We start from the raw sequence: 16263 nt of genomic DNA, 5'->3' as shown, positions 1-16263 counted from the left end.
TGTCCTGCCCACTGTCTGGCCATTTTCAATCTAGCCTCCCTCCCATCCACTAAATGTACTCTAAATATAATCATAATCTGTGCATTTTAAGACAGTAGGCTATTGTTTTTGTACTTGGGCATTAAGACTTTTATTTAAACATTTTTATAAACTGAAGAAAAAAATCTGCAGCCTTGTTTAAACATAAAACCTTGGCTCTGTAACTTGGTCATTCCCTTCTTTTGTTGACATGTTCTATCATTTTTGCTTTTGCCTGGAACTTTTTTTTTTTAATTTTATTATGTTATGTTAATCACCATATATTACATCATTAGTTTTTGATGTAGTGTTCCATGATTCATTGTTTGCGTATAACACCCAGTGCTCCATTCAGTATGTGCCCTCTTTAATACCCATCACCAGGCTAACCCATCCCCCCACCCCCCTCCCCTCTAGAACCCTCAGTTTATTTCTCAGAGTCCATAGTCTCTCATGGTTCATTTCCCCCTCCGATTTCCCCCCCTTCATTTTTCTCTTCCTACTATCTTCTTTTTTTTAACATATAATGTATTATTTGTTTCAGAGGTGCAGGTCTGTGATTCATCAGTCTTAACACAATTCACAGGAGCACAAAATTGCCTGGAACTTTTAGAACCAGACCTGTGGGGAGTGCTGTCTAGTAGCAATACAATGTGAACTATAGATACAGACCACATATGCAGTTTCAGTTTATTGGTAGTCATATTAAAAAGAAAGAAGAAATAAGTGAGGTTAATTTTAATATATTTTATTTAACCCAATATATGAAAAATATTGTTTCAACATGTAAGTAATATAAACATGTTAATGAGATCATTTTTATCCTCTTTTTGAACTAAATCAGAGTCTGGTGTGTTTTTTAAACATACAGCACATCTCAGTTTGGACCAGCCACATTTCCAGTGTTCAATAGCCACGTGTGGCTAGTGGCTACCCTTTTGGGACCAGCACAGGTCTAGCGGGTATAAATTAGGTATACACAAACCTTTACAGTCTAAATCAATGTAGCAGAAATCGTGTGAAGTATTCTAAAGGGTCATCTCCATCTTTTCACAGCTGGAGATGAGTTTACAAACTATAGGACAGGAATAAGCTAATCCCAGTAATAGAAATGGAGTTCATTCAGTGGAGAAGTATCTGTTGAGTACCTAGTGTGCGTCAGGGCCCACTTCAGATCCTGAACTGCAGCCGTGTACAACTGGACAGAACAAGTCCCCCCTCCCTCAAGGCACTGACCTCCCAGGGCTGGAGTAGGAGTGGGCTGGAGGGCTGGGTGTTTAGGCGGAAAGTATAAAAAGAGATACATGAATGTAGTAATTTCATGGTAAAAGCTGTGAAGAAATAAAACAGGATAATGAATTAGAGCGAGATGGGAGTCCTCTTGTTGCTCACTTGGTATTACATGAGTCATTTAGGAAGTGAATTGGGCTCTGTAGTGTGAAAAATGTTTTTAGTTCGGCCTAGGCAAATACTTCCTCTAATTATCAAAGTGACTCAAGAGATTCTCATTTTTCTTTAAAAGAGAATTTCATTATTGAAAAACACCAGCACCCAAAGAAATGGAAACAACTGAAGAAACTGGTTTCTATGTACTTCAAATAGTATTTTAGGACCAGGCCCCAGATGGACAACATCTCTCCCCCAGGATATAACAGCTGACATAGCTAAAATATGAAGTATGGCTAAAGAATACACAGACTGATAATTTAGGAAAGATTTTTGTGTTTGTTTTAACACAAATAAACAAATTTTTTTTATCTGTTCCCTTTCCATATTTGCTCAAGTAAACTTCAAAACTAATTACTTCAAAGAATTTGGTCTTAACTATTTGTGCATGACCTGTGAATATTGTCAAGAGTATGGGACTAACTGAATAATAAATGTGTTGAATATGAAAGTTTTGTGTTTTTAAAAAAATCTTGTTATGAAGAGCAACATAACTACCATATAGTATATACCTATGTGTTTTTTATGTATAGCCTAGCTTGGGAGGGAAGACAAGGCATGGTTAACAGTATTTAGTTGATGCTGGGGCTGAAAATTGGATAACAGTATTTAGTTGATGCTGGGAGGAAGAAAGTGTGGAATGAAGACATACTTTTCATGGTGTCATTTTGTATCTTTTGCTTTTTGAAGGGTATAGTTTTTAATTTGAATGAAGTCCAATTTAGCAGGTTTTTTCCTTTTATGGAACACACTTTTGGTGTCACACCTAAGAAATCTTTGCCTTACGTATGGTCACAGAGATTTTCCTATGTTTCCTTCTTGAAATTTTATAGTTTAGGTTCATAGTCAACTTGAAGATTTATATGAGTTACTTTTTATATAAGGTATGAGTTGTGGGTCAAGTTTCTTTTTTTTTTCTTTGCATATGGAAATCAAGTAGGATTTGTTTTCGCATTTTTATCATGTGCACTTTAAAGAATTTAATTCCAAATGAGATAGAAAGGAATATTGTATAGAAAGGTCTGTAGTTACTGGTTATAATTACAAGTTCAATTTTAAAAAGAAAAAATTTTGTTATGACTACTCTACTGATTTTTCAGAAGCTATCATTATCCTTGTGCTTTAATTCTCTAAGCCAAAAAAGTTAAATTCTGTTGGTCAAAAAGATTATGCCGTTGCCTTGTTTTTCCAACCAATTTCATAATCAAAACTTGATGGCAGTATTTTGTTATGGGTAAGAAACTAAAAATGTTACAGGCCATTTTTCAGGGTAAATTTAAACTGAGTATTAGATCAGCTAAATGAAAAGGGGCTATAAAGACAAACTTTCTATCTTCAGGAGAAAGCGGGGATACTAAAACTTCACTGGAAATGAAAGGTTATGGATAAATTGGCAATTAACCAGGATTCCTTAGGGGGAAAGCACGATGCACAGGCGCCCTTCCATATCCCTCGGTAAGGAGTGACATCCTGCCACCAAATTGCCTTCCCAGGGGGAGTGGGTCTATTTAATGCTTTTATTTGGGTGTACTGAGTCAATCTGAGGTCACCCACACCTTCTCTGTCCTGTACCAGAGCTGGGGCTAGCCTCTCTAGGTAAGTGCTGAAGCAATAATGACTAATGGTTTGAAAATGCACTAATTAGCAAGGGAGCCCATATGTCTAAGGTTCTTTCAGACCACTGAAGTGCATGAATGATTTACATATGAGGGGTGCTATCCCTTCTTCCTTTTCAAGTTTGGGACCATTTGAGGGATAATCTGAGGAGTCAGAGAGATCCAACTCTCAGATTTGTACTGGAGAGAACTAGAGGAGAAAAGAGATGGGTGGCTGAGCCAGGTGAGGTTGCTAAGGAGTAAAAGTGTAATTATTCTATAATTTTTACATAGGACTGTTGTCTTTAGACAATAATTTTATCACATTTAAACTTGAAAATGAACATTATGCTGATACTATATCTAGTCAGATGTATGGTATATGCACACATACACAAACACGAATGTTACAACTGTGTTAGGATATAAAACTGTTGGACAAACAGCTCCGCATGATTCTTAAGCAAGGGCTCACTCCTTCCTTTTCTGGGAAGAAGGAGCCCTTGTTGGAACCTGACTTACAGCATATCTTTCCTTTGTTCTTTGGACTATTTATCTGTATTCTTGTTAGAAATGACGTTTTGGTTTAATTGTTAGTGAAAGCCTTTTAGTGAAAGAGGTTTGTACCTTGGTGTCTTCACTTGAGAGGCTAAAAGCAAAAACCTAGTTATTAATTGGAGCTCTGTCAGTGGTCTCCTGTGGGATACTTCCGACAGATTTACTTCTTACTCTGTCGTTCAGGGTGATCCAGGTTCCTTCCATCTATCATTCTGTGAATCTCCTGTTTACATCATTATACAGATAGTTATACTCAAGTAGCTTTTTCCATTATTTGTTTTGAATTTTAAAAAGAATAATCACATCCAGGTATATATACAACTTCCCTAAATGAAGGACTACCTAATGTATAAAATTGTTTAAAAATCTAATCGTAAAACCCAGCATCGTATGCAGTAAACTTCATTATTTACATGTTTTGGAAAAGAGTAATGAAGTATAGTAAAACAAGCTCAATACTATAGGTGTATATACTATAAAGTTTTCTTCTTTCAAAAGGCATTTCAAGATGTTGCAGGGTTTTTATCATACTGAGGTGTCATAAATATCATATTATAGAACACTCCAATAGAATGGTAGATAAATGCCTCTTGACTATATACAGTCATATATAACCGTGTTGAAACTTCATGTAGCTATGATACATTTCTCTCCTTTTTTTAAAGAGTAATTACATTCAGGAATTGGGCTGTTTTATCTAAGAATTATTTTAATGGTTTTAGTCATTTCTCAGGGAGGGAACCTCATTTATTATGGTTCTTCCCAAGACACATTTGGGTAAACTTCAGTTACTGCTGCAAGGACTAGATCTGCCTCCTGAGCGGGAATGTCAGTCATTGTTGCAGCTCATCCTTGGGCTTCTAAGGAATGTCAAGGTCAGTTGGTCATAAGCTAAGAAAGGTCAAAGCCATTTAAAAATTTAACAGTTCTTTTCCCTGGTCACAAGTCCCTCAGTGCAGGCTGCTAAGCCACATCTCTTGAGCTTGCCAAAATGCATTTTTGACTTTTTTCAAGAACCTTCAGATAAGACGTTGGAATTGGTGCCTGGTGATCAGGCAGTGCCTGCCGGCACCCTGTGGAACCCTGGGCTTATATATCTTGGTCATCAACATGTAAATTAGCAATGGTCAACGTTTAAGAGAAAATCAATTACTCTTTGAGTACTCAGGTCCAGCTGTGCATTCCTCTCACTTATTTACCCTTGCAAGACTGAAAAATGTAGAAAATGTTATTGGCAGCTTATCGTTTATTCAGAAATGTTGTTTACCTCCTCCTTGATAGGCGTATGTTAATAGAAATCTAAAGTCACCTTTATAAATTAGTGTTGTTCATCAATATGTGGAAGATAACCATTTTTTTAAAATTCCAGCATATTTAGTGATGCAGTCTCTCAAAAGATGCAGTAACACAACAAATTAGTATTTGCATGTCCAATCTTCAGAGACTAGACTGTGGATTTTATAGCTTGGAGGAACTTTAAAACATTTTAAGAGACTATTTAAAAATAGTCCGACTTTCTATTTCACGGATAAGAAGAAACTCAGACCTGTCTTAGTTAAGACCACACAAATAATTTGTGGCACCGTCACTTCTGCCAGAGAATAGTCCTGTGGCAGTTTACCCAAGAAATAAAAGTTTACAAAGCACGGCATATGAAACATAAAGCATTCCCTACCTAAAACTGTACCTGTGGAACGTCTCCAGGACATAGCCAGGTTGTCTCTCTGTGTAGCTGTTTTGGGCTCCGTTGCAACGTCGATATTCCAGTAACAAAGAAACAAAGGGATGGGAGTGACAGAGTTAGAGCCAGTCTTGGGCGGAACCCACATTTGAAAGGTCCCCTGTGGCTGAAGGGATCATAGTGCACGAGGAAGTCTTAGGTAAGTCCTGCTGCCTCGACAAGAGATACCATAACATAATAGTCAACGAGCCACACCTCCTCGGTGTAAGCCCATCGGAACTACTTTCCAGCTGTGTACCTTTGAGCTACTTACTTTTTAACCTTGTGCCTCGATTTCCTCATATGTAAAATGGAGATAATAAAAGAGGCCTTCTCTCCTTAGGTTTTTATAAAGATTCAGTACAGTTGGTATAGATTAGGTACTCCTAACAGTGTTTGGTACACAGCAAGTGCTCAGTAAGAGTTTTCCGTGATCCGAAGTAGCAGCGGTGGTAATGCAGCTATTGGTCCAGTAGAAGTAGTCATAATCATGATTGATGGAAGTCTTTTTTTAAAAAATATTTATTTATTTGAGAGAGAGCGAGAGCACGAGAGGGGTGGATGGGCAGAGGGAAAAGCAGACTCCCTGCCGAGCGGGGAACTCGATCGATCCCAGGACCGCAGGATCACGGCCTGAGCTGAAGGCAGCCGCTTAACTGACTGAGCCGCCCAGGCGCCCCAGTTAAAAGTCTTCGGTTGAGGGCCTCCCGTGAGGATTTCAGATACATGGAATAGATGTTCTCCTTCTTCCAGGATAATTAGTTATTAAGACAAGAGCACTGTGTCTTCTTTTACCATGTGACCTTCTTTAAAATGGAAGCTTCGGGAATTAAGAATTAATATGTTTATAATTTTATTGTCTTAAGAATTTTTTATATTTTAAACATTATATTTTTATATGCACAAGGTTAAAAAATAGTCAAACTACTAGTATAGGAGACTGTGAAATGCAAAAATAAAAGACTTCTTCTACCTCGTTCTAGTCACACTCTCCAGAGATCAATACTTTCAGCCATTGGTTTTTAGACCTTCTGATGGTTTCTTTCACAATTTAATGAACAAGATATGTATTCATTACTTACTGATTCATCAACTTCAGGCAGTGCTATTAATTTTTTTAAAGATTTTATTTGAGAGAGAGAGTGGGGGCAGGGGCAGAGGGAGAAGAGAATCTCAAGCAGATTCTCTGCTGAGCGTGGAGCCAGACGCACAGCTCAATCTCATGACCCTGAGATCACGACCTGAGCTGAAATCAAGGGTCAGTTGCTTAACCGACTGAGCCACCCAGGCACCCTGCTATTAATTTTTAATATTATTCTTACCAGCAAGATGCTGTTGTCAGGCCTTTGGCACTGACCAGCTGATAACTTTGTGTAGTTAATCTCTCTCTGTTTCTATTTCCATATCTGTAAAATAAGGAAATTGGACTGGTTGGTCTCCAAGTTTACTTCTTTTAAAGTGTTAGAGAACATTTGAACTAACTTAAGCAAAAAAAAAAAAAAAAAAAAAAAAAAGAGGGCGGAGAGGAGCAGTTATTTTGTACATGGAATTCACAGATAAAACTGATCTGAGGGCTATCTGGATCTAGGTGCTAAGACAGATAGCATCCCAGTTTTACCTCTCCTGCCTTTTATCTCCCAATGTGGCTTCTTTTTATATATTGGCTTCCTTTCTGTAGGCTCTTCCATGGCAGCCAGCTCCTCTGAGGGATTCTGTACTTTTAGTTACCTGTCAGAGGACAAAGAGACACATTTCCCTCTCGTCTTCAGTATGGAAAATCCTGATTGGCCGGGCCTGACCTGGATCATATATTTATCTTGGAATGATTTGGTGAAGCCAACAATGATTGGCTAGTCCTGGGTCACATGCTCACCCTGTGACCAAGGTTAGGGGGATTATGACTGGCAGACCCACAAGGAATAGAGTAGAAGCTGGTCTATAAAGGAAGGGATGAACTGCTTTTATCAGATGAAGGGAAGAATGGTAGATAATAATAAAAGCAGATGTCCACTCCTCTTGGAGTTTCAGGAAACTGATTTTAAGAAGGAACTCACCCCGGGGCGCCTGGGTGGCTCAGTCAGTTAAGCATCCAACTCTTGATTTTGGCTCAGGTCATGACCTCAGAGTCGTGAGATAGAGAGCCCCACATCGGGCTCCGTGCTCAGTGCAGTCTGCTTAAGATTCTCTCTCTTTCTCTCCCTCTGCCCCTCCCGCTCTGGCTCTGTCTCTCAAAAAAAAAAAAAAAAGGAAGAAGAAGAAGGAACTCATCCAATTCTCCACCAGCTATTGAGTCATAACTTGCTTTTCTGAATGCTTACCACCATGTCACCAACCAGTGGCCTCATTCTCCTTCCAGAAAGCCAGCATGGCCTCCACCTACACATGATCTTTAACTTAAGATCAGCCGGTAGCAGCTCCCGGCAGTCCTTCCACAACACTTGAAAAACAAGTCCAGATATCAGCGTGAAATTTTGGGCACGATAGCATCAGTGCCTCAGATTCCAGCCCCAGCACGGTCGTCCAGTGCAGTTTTGTTCGCACTGTGCTATTAGGTCTTTATGACCTGCTACACAATGGACACACAGGGAGCCATTTCCTCTTTCTGTACAGGGACCGACTTCGTTATCTCAGGATATAATCTATACTTTGAAAAAGAACATGGCAGCAACGGGCAGAATGGGCCCTTTTAAAGAAAAGAAATGCCTAGAGATGACTAAAGTTCTCACCAAGTTCTGCAAATATCCCTGAGACACTTTTCCTCAAGGTAAACATAAACTTGAGGCGCTTCTGACTGATAACCAAATAAAATGGAAAATGGGCACTGGTACATGCTTCCACTGCCTGGAACATGATGGAGTGCACATAGATGCCAAATTGGGAACTGTGCTACCAGCTTCACAAACACTCCCTTTTGGGGGATGGGAGTTTCGTATTTTGGATACTAAAAAACCAGAGTATAAGTCCTGTCATCCTCATAAGAGCTCTGATTGTTTCATCTTTCCCATATTCCGCCTAAAACGATGCCTGGTGAGCTCCTCACGGGTAGTGACATCTACGAGCCAAACATTGCAGTAATCACCAGGAGAGCACAGAGAAGCCACACCTGGTTCTAGAAGATCTGGCTCGTGGGTGTGGGTGGAGGACGTCACCGCCAAGCCCTGACAGTGCCGTACCAGCCTTGAGGACTGGTGCGGCTTGTGGGAGGGAGGAAGAACTGCTAGATATTACCAGGGAGGACTCCAAGGAAAGATAGATGTTGAAAGGGGCACAAAAGGCTGAAGACAGCCTCGGTGGATGGAGAGAAATTGGTGGGGGTGGGCCTTCCCAGAGAGGGTAGGACATGCAAGAAGACTAAGAAGGAAAACCCAGCGTGAGTCTGGGGGACAATGACACTAATGTGGAAGGATGAAAATGTGGAGATAGAGCAGGAGTTAGAAGAAGTTAGGGCTGCTTGGGGCCAAATTGTGGGAATCTGAATTATCATGCGTTACTAGGGGAGAGGGGCCCCCTGTCTTAGGTGTGATGAGTTTATGTTCTATGAACTGGGCAACAGAACTGGAATTCAGGACTGGGGTCTGGGTCAGAGATGGATTAGGGAGTGATCGGGAAGTTCTGATGTTGGGGGGACCCCCATAGTTAGAAGGCCAGAGAAGAAGCTGTGCGGGAAGGGCACAGTATCAGAGGCGGGAGAACAAGGACAGTGGTGGCGGTAAGGATGATGGCGGCAGAGAAGAGTGCTTCGAGAAGGAGGGGGTGGGTACTTGCATTGTCTCACTCCCGCAGAGGGAGCAAGAGTGAGGAGGAGACAGGACTGACACTCCCGGATTACAGATCCAGAGCATGATGTAACCGGATCTTTATGGTCAAGGAAACACCTTAATTTGTAGGAGGTTTACAAAATCAGGCCAAAGGAAAAAAGGTTTTGTGGTGGAAAGAGGGTAAAGGCCTATTAACAGAATGGTGAGTGGTTCCACAGCCACTGAATTAGTTCACGGTTCTGTAAGGGGAAACATTCTAGCAGGAGCTGTTCTGAGACACACAAAACCCCAAAGCTGTTTTTCTTAACTTATGGAGGACAGGATTGAGCTGTAGAATTTATCTACATTAAGAAAAAAATGCAATTAATGTTAACTGATGAGGTGATGATTGTTTACATAATAAAAGTATCCTTCCTTTTATGAGATTTTGTAAGAGTCATTTGTGGAATGATTTTAGTTTGCTTCTCTAACGCCTTCAAAATCTATTTCTGTTTACCAGGAAATAACATATTCGTTTTTCAAAAACAGTTTGAATGGATGTGAAAACAGCATATGCATAGGATTAATATATGTATACGAATAAACACCATGCTTGGACTTGGTTAGTTGTTCATGCGTTCCTTTTACAGTCAGTTTCTCTCTAATGTTTGCATGTTACTGGACTAAAGAGTAAGGATCATAAAATCTGAAAGTTTATTAGGACGTTGCAGATACTAACATTATAAATTCCCATTTTCAAGTTGAGGAACTGGGTCCCTGATAGGATAAGCCAATTATCCAAAGTCATAAATAGCTGGTGGCTGAATTGGAGTTGAACTATTTGAACATTTCTCCGGTTGACTCTGTGTTCTTACTTATAAATATAGCCTGTGTGATAGTGGCTTTATCTGCAAGTTATCTCTCCTCCCTCAGAACAATGCAGTGGTGTGTGTCTGCGTGCCCTATCACTTGATGGATACGTTAGAGAAATCTGAGGATTTTACTTAAATTCAGCAAATACTTACTGAGCTTCTTACATGAGAGCACCAAGAGATATTGAAGATAAAACGTTTGGAAGGGGTAGAGAAGTGAGAATTGCTATTTTGTTCTCTGAGTATATTAAAGCCATTTGGTGAGTGGGTATAGAAGACAGCCACTTGGCGAGTTCTCTCTTTGGAAAGATAGGGCACTTAGCCTCTAGTAATAATACATTCTTGCAAGTACAAAATGCACACCGTTGTTTTAGATATATTCGGTTCAGCAAACATAAACTAAAACAGAAATGACACAGAAGGGATGGCATAAGCCTCTCAATGATAAAATGGAAATTTGAGGAAAGATTAACCATATGAAACCTTAAAATATGCCATGAATTCTTCATTTCGTTATAAGACCTAAAGTTAAGTATTTGTCTACCTTTTATTCCCCCAATTCTTTAAAATCTCAGGGAAATTTAATGCTTAAGACCTGAAAGTTCCTCAGCATCTGTTTCCAAGGGAGCTTTTTCTTTGGTGTTTCAATGATATCACTGATGTTGCATCATAAAATAAAAAAAAAATTTTTTTTAAAAATAAGTAATACCAAACATTTTCAATTGGGAACAGTCCACATTAATTTCTGTTAATGTCTGTTATGTTCACACAGTTTTTCTACGAATCAGCAGCTAATATCCTCCTGCTGTTTCCACTAGCCTGTTCAGCAACAGAAATGAAAATTATTTAAGGCATTTAACTGTGATGTGGAATTGGTGCTCTTAGAACCTGACCTCACATTCCTCCCTTAAAAAGGGCTGAGGCTGAGATGCCAGCATTGGACCTCATTCGGATTTATCAGGCTTACTCGTTAGGATTGCAAACACCACAAACAGAGTCTGTGCCTTATCGCATACAATTTAGTCCTTTTGGTAGGACTATAAATGCTTTGGACCACATCCCACAGCCTTCACAAAGCCAAACGACCATTTATGTACCCCATTATGCAACAGAGAGTTGCACCTCCACAAACCTCCTAAAGGAGAATCCTCTGCATCCGGGAAGCCGGCTGCAGAATTCACGTTCTGAGGAACAGCTCAGGTCAGTGTTGGCCCTTGTTAGAACACCAGCCCTGCCTCTCGGTCCTTATTCCCTGAGCTACATGAGAGACACAGCCATCCTCTGATGATATTCCAGAGACGCTCCCAGGAGGATTATGAATTTGTTAGCAGTTGCTCTCTCTCTTTCTCATGGTACATGGGATGACTTCAAATAGACATCAACTTTACATACGAAGACATAAAGAGCTCCTGTTTTTCTGTAGCAGAGCCAAATGCAGTTCTTATTCTAAGTGGAAAGGACGGGTCTTTTCTAAAAGAGACCCAAGTCGTGTGCTGATTTCACTCGGGTCGCTTCTTCCCTGAACCCTTCTACGTAATTAATTGTGTTGCGTCCTGGCTCTATCCAGAGAGTCGGGATGATTTACAGGAGGCTCAGAATAAATTAAAGGTCAAAGAACGTGGTTTTTATAAAGAAACCTATGTCATTTTGTAATAAATGTTAACCACACATTCCTAAGCAGCGGTCAGTTTTAATTTGATTTTCACATTCTCTTGTTGATGGTACTTTGTAGAAAATCCAAATCTTTTATCCCTGTCCTCTCCCCCAACCTTAAGGAGAACGTACTTAAATTCTTAGCTGTTTTTGCACTTACCACCTCCCCAAAACCCAGTGTAGTACATTCTCATTTGGCTTACATTAACTCGGTTTGATTGTGTAAATGATTGTTCTCAAGATTGTGATTGGGGGCAGGAATAAATTAGTGCTAAACAAAGCAAGTTGTTAGATATTGACCCTCACCAAGTGGACCTAGTTTATGTGATACGAAGTCGTAAAGTATGAGTAACAGAAACAAGAACAAGACAGTTGAAGTACTAATAAAAGTAGATGGAACATAATCAGCACTTCCTGAACTCAAGGCCTTGTAGGAGTTTTGTATTCTATTTTATAAGTTCCCAGAGTTAATATATTGAGTTCTCACATACATCTGATACTGAGCTGATCCCAGCCAATGTTGTGGAAACACCCAGTTTATTCCCTGATTCACTTATCTACCTTCATTTGAAAAGGCTTAAAATTCCCCAGTCCAATATGGGGCCCTCCTATTGTAGGCCTACCCTACTTGAATGTACCTGATGGACTGAGACGGGTGCAGAAATTGCAGCCAGAAACTAACCCGGTTTCTGTCACTGACAGTGTGTGTCTGCCAAGGTGGCGTTCGGTTGTGTGTTGTGAGGCTGTCGGGTTAGGGGTTAGTGTTGTGAGGAGGCTGGAGGTCATGGTCCTTGCTTTCAAAGTGCTTATAAATAGGACCAGCAGAGCTCTTGGTTCAGAGTGTGCTGTCTTGCACCTCTTCATCATACGGTGGCTTCTGTATCACACAATAAAAAATGAAGGAAAATGTATAAATCAACAGCATATTTATTCTGAAAGCACAAATGTTTTCCAGCTTCAAGATCCCAAGAGTTTCTCCAATTATAAATACTCAATCTTTATTAATATGAGCAGGGGATAAATTACTTCTTGCAATCCAGACATTGCTCCAGAGAGAAATACTGGGAATTTCCAATTTACATAAAAGTTGTTTTCCAGAAGTTTACTTTCACATCATTTATTTTGAGCTTGGGCTGCAGTTCCCCAGAGAAAAAGTGATATGTAGTAATAATAAGCTAACATTTTAATAAACCTTTTTTTTTTCTTGTTTATTGAGCACTTTGCAGAGAATGAGTGCAAGGCTTTCTGTTTCTAGCCAACCAGCCCTTCACATCCAGGTTCTGCCCTTAGACAAATTACTTGATCTCACTGATGTATGGGGAGTTTTTTAAATGGGGATGAAAATACCAACCTCCCAGGATTGTTGAAAATGAGGCAAGCCAGTGCCAGGTGTATGACTCGTGCTGTCTCTCATCTCCTGCCCCTGCTGTGGTTTTATGAGTACAAGAAGGACCACCACTTGCGGTGGGAACAGATAAGGGGGAAAATCCCTTTGCACGAAGTAGGACATTATCTCCATTTTTTTAGGGTTCATTTTGTACAGTAACCCTAGCTGATGTGGTGCTCCTCTCCTGCCATGGAATGTTTCTTGAGCTCACGCTGTGAACCAGGCACTGTTAATCACTAACTGTTAGTGACCCCACAGTTAGTAGCTGGTGGCGCTCGGTTCCCAGTCAGTGCCATCCAACTTGAGTCTAGCCTTACTGTCCTGTACCACACTGTCCCTTGGTTGGTTACGTTTTTCCAAGGCTGCTTTAATCTAGTGGCAAGACAGATTACTGACGTGGAAAGTAAACTGGCTTCTGCAACTCTCTCTCTCCCTGTCAGATCTGAACCTTTGCCCCATCCAATTGTCTGTAAAATAGTTCTAGTTAAAATCTGTGTCCAAACCGTTGGTGTGAGGGGAGGAAGGCTCTTGATTTTCTGTAACATAAGGTTAGTATATTCCCTTTCTGAGCTGCCAAGATCTCATCTTTGTACCATTTCAGCGTAAAAAGAATCAAGTTTGAAGTCAGATATTCTTAAATGTATTCTTAAATATGTAAAAATTTAAAACCTTGATGATTCCGATCCTTAAGGCCCTCATGCTCTGGCTGTGTGGAGGCATGAGTGGAGAAAGTTTTTAGAAAGATGACCACAGAATTTTTTTTTTTTTTTTAAATCACATTGGAGGTGGTGAGGGTGCTTCCATGTTGACATGCCTGGTGCGGTTAAAGAAACCAGACACAGACACAGATCTAACCTGGCTCTGCAGGTAACGTGCTCTGTGACCTTGAGCGTGTTGCTTGAAGTTTCCCCATTTGTAAATGGGCTGTGACAGGTGTGTAACAAAAAGTCCAGACATCTCATTTCCTTAAGTATTGAAGCCTTTAGAATTGAAGGAGGGATAAGAGTAGGAAATTTCTTAGAGTTTTTGACCTGGGGTTGTGGCGGAGGGCAAAAGGCTGGGGGTGGTGGTTGATGGAGTAGTTGTGCAAAACCAGAGACTTTAGTATGCTGATCAAAGTGTCGTCCTTGCGACTAGGGCTGTCCAGACGCCTTAACTTTTCAGCCTTGACACAGTATTTCCAAGAGGTTCGATGCAGTTTCATTTCCAGAAAAAAGACAGCAGGAAAAAATGGGGAAACCAGAAAAGTGAGGAATTTTTACAACATTTAAGCAATTTCCAAAGGCTTTTCTGGTACCTTTCATTCCCTTTGCCTTTTTAATCTCTGTGAAAATGAACTTTTATAAAAATAATGTAACGAGGACGGAGAAAATGACTTAGAATTGTGCATTTCATCATCTCAGAATCCAGGTGTCAGATCCATTTAACTCAAGTATTCTTTAAAATATTATGATTTGCCAGAAATCAAGCCAGACACTTCATGATTCAAAATAACTGTTTTACTCTCCCTTCCCACCTCTCCAGTTCTCTGCATATTTCATTCTTCACCCAGGGCAAAATGGGCAAGTAGAAACCCTAGCAAAGTTCTTCACTGCAATCTCTACTAGTAACTAAATCACTAGAATGCCTGTTCATTTCTTGTGAAATGCTATATTAAAACTTTCTTGAACTGTCACTTATTATGAAAAGTAGCATCTCAGCAGCTTTAAGCCCACATGGGTTAACAAACTTGGTGGTGGTTCTTAATGGCCAGATGAGTAGGCTTGACCCCGGGAGAGTTAGAATACAGCGGTGGTCTGGGCTTGCCTGCCCTGGCTTCTTTGAAGACTGGCTTCTCAGGAGCCACTCCCTAATCTTGGGGCAGAGGAGTCCTCGCAACACATACAGGGAATGATATGAGTCTGCAGCAGCCTTGCCAGAGCCACTAAACATAGCTATTTGCTGATGCCAGGCCCAGCTCAAAATACCTTAAAACACAGCTAAGGCCATGGTGAGCCCAGGTGGCCAGAGTAGGGGGGCAGTGCCTCTGAGGAGGGCCGCCCAGACCACTCCCAACCCAGGGACACAGGTGCCCTGAATGTTCATGATGAACATTCGAGGACTAGGATGCAGAGGTAGGAAATAAGGTGATAGAATAGGCAGGAAGCTCGGAAAGAGCATTTGGGGATTCAGGATGAAAGTGCTAGATGATGGGTCTTAGAGCTGTGTTGGGTGGTTTTTATGAATTCTATTCCGGGGCCAGTTCTAAATACACAAATGCAGGAGCACAAGTGCTGGACAGTGGACCCAAACCACACTGACATCTGGAACTTCAGCATCTGGTGAATCCTACCAGTGGCATGGCTGCTTTTAAAATGCTCCAATTGAGTTCCATAGGACTGACCCCACAAAAGTTCTTTACTGAAGTCTTTGATGCTCTGCACAGATTAAGCGTATAGAGCCATCTACATACTTTATATACATGATAGAACCATCTAGTTTATACTTTTTGGTTCCCAAGAAAGCATTTCTTGTTCTTTTTGTGGATTTAAGTGTAATTACTTTACTGGATGGTTATAGAAGGGGATGGAAGACACAGGGCGTTCCTACATACTTCCTAAGAGAGCTAAATCTTTTTGGTTTTTTGTGGGGTTTTTTCATTTTTTTTTTTTTTTTTACTTTGATCAGCAGCTTCAATTCCTTTCCTTGCTTTGAGTTTCTAAAAGCTTGATTTTGGAAATTAAATACTTATGGATAAGGGAGTTTTGGCGGTTTTTAGTTTTGCATTTTAAAAGGGTTAAAGTTAGTAGGGCTTTGCCTATTCATGACTGATCTAGCTGCTTGTTATAGTGCCACCTTCTGTTGAAGTTTCTTTTGACAGACATTGGTCACTGAATAAAGGAAACTATCTTGGATGTAAAATTCAGCTAACCAGGAAAGTTTGATTGAGTAAAAACAGTAAGCAGCCAGCAATTAGCTAAAAACTCTTAACTCTTGTAAAAATTAAAATTCAAACTATCGCTTCTCAATGGAAAGTACTGGGGGAATTAAAACTGCATTATTATTATTATTATTATAAAATTGTTATTGCTTATTGAACACCTACATACTAAAGATAGGTGTCATTTGTGTATTTTAGACATGGTACAAAATATCAGTGTGTATTAAGGTTTGCATAAATAATTGGCAATTCAGGGTTTACTACTAAAATTTTGGTGACAGTCAATTCTGCGTGTGTTTTTGTAGGCAACAAATGCAGAAATTAAAGTAGATATTCCCCCCAAAATCACTCTGTGAT

At 40.1% G+C, this 16263-nt stretch overlaps 1 protein-coding gene across 3 annotated transcripts in view; it reads left to right on the top strand.

Moving 5' to 3' along the window:
• The window catches only part of PALLD (palladin, cytoskeletal associated protein), a 388100-nt gene that overhangs the window by 329486 nt on the left and 42351 nt on the right, over positions 1-16263 (top strand). The gene's annotated exons all lie outside the window — the stretch shown is intronic.

The sequence above is a fragment of the Eumetopias jubatus genome, unplaced genomic scaffold (assembly GCF_037043125.1).
Source record: "Eumetopias jubatus isolate StellerSeaLion01/CBP00866 unplaced genomic scaffold, mEumJub1_p1.0 scaffold_2, whole genome shotgun sequence".
Lineage (NCBI taxonomy): Eukaryota > Metazoa > Chordata > Mammalia > Carnivora > Otariidae > Eumetopias > Eumetopias jubatus.
Note: the sequence above shows the minus strand (reverse complement) of the source record. Positions and strands in the feature narration are given on the sequence as shown.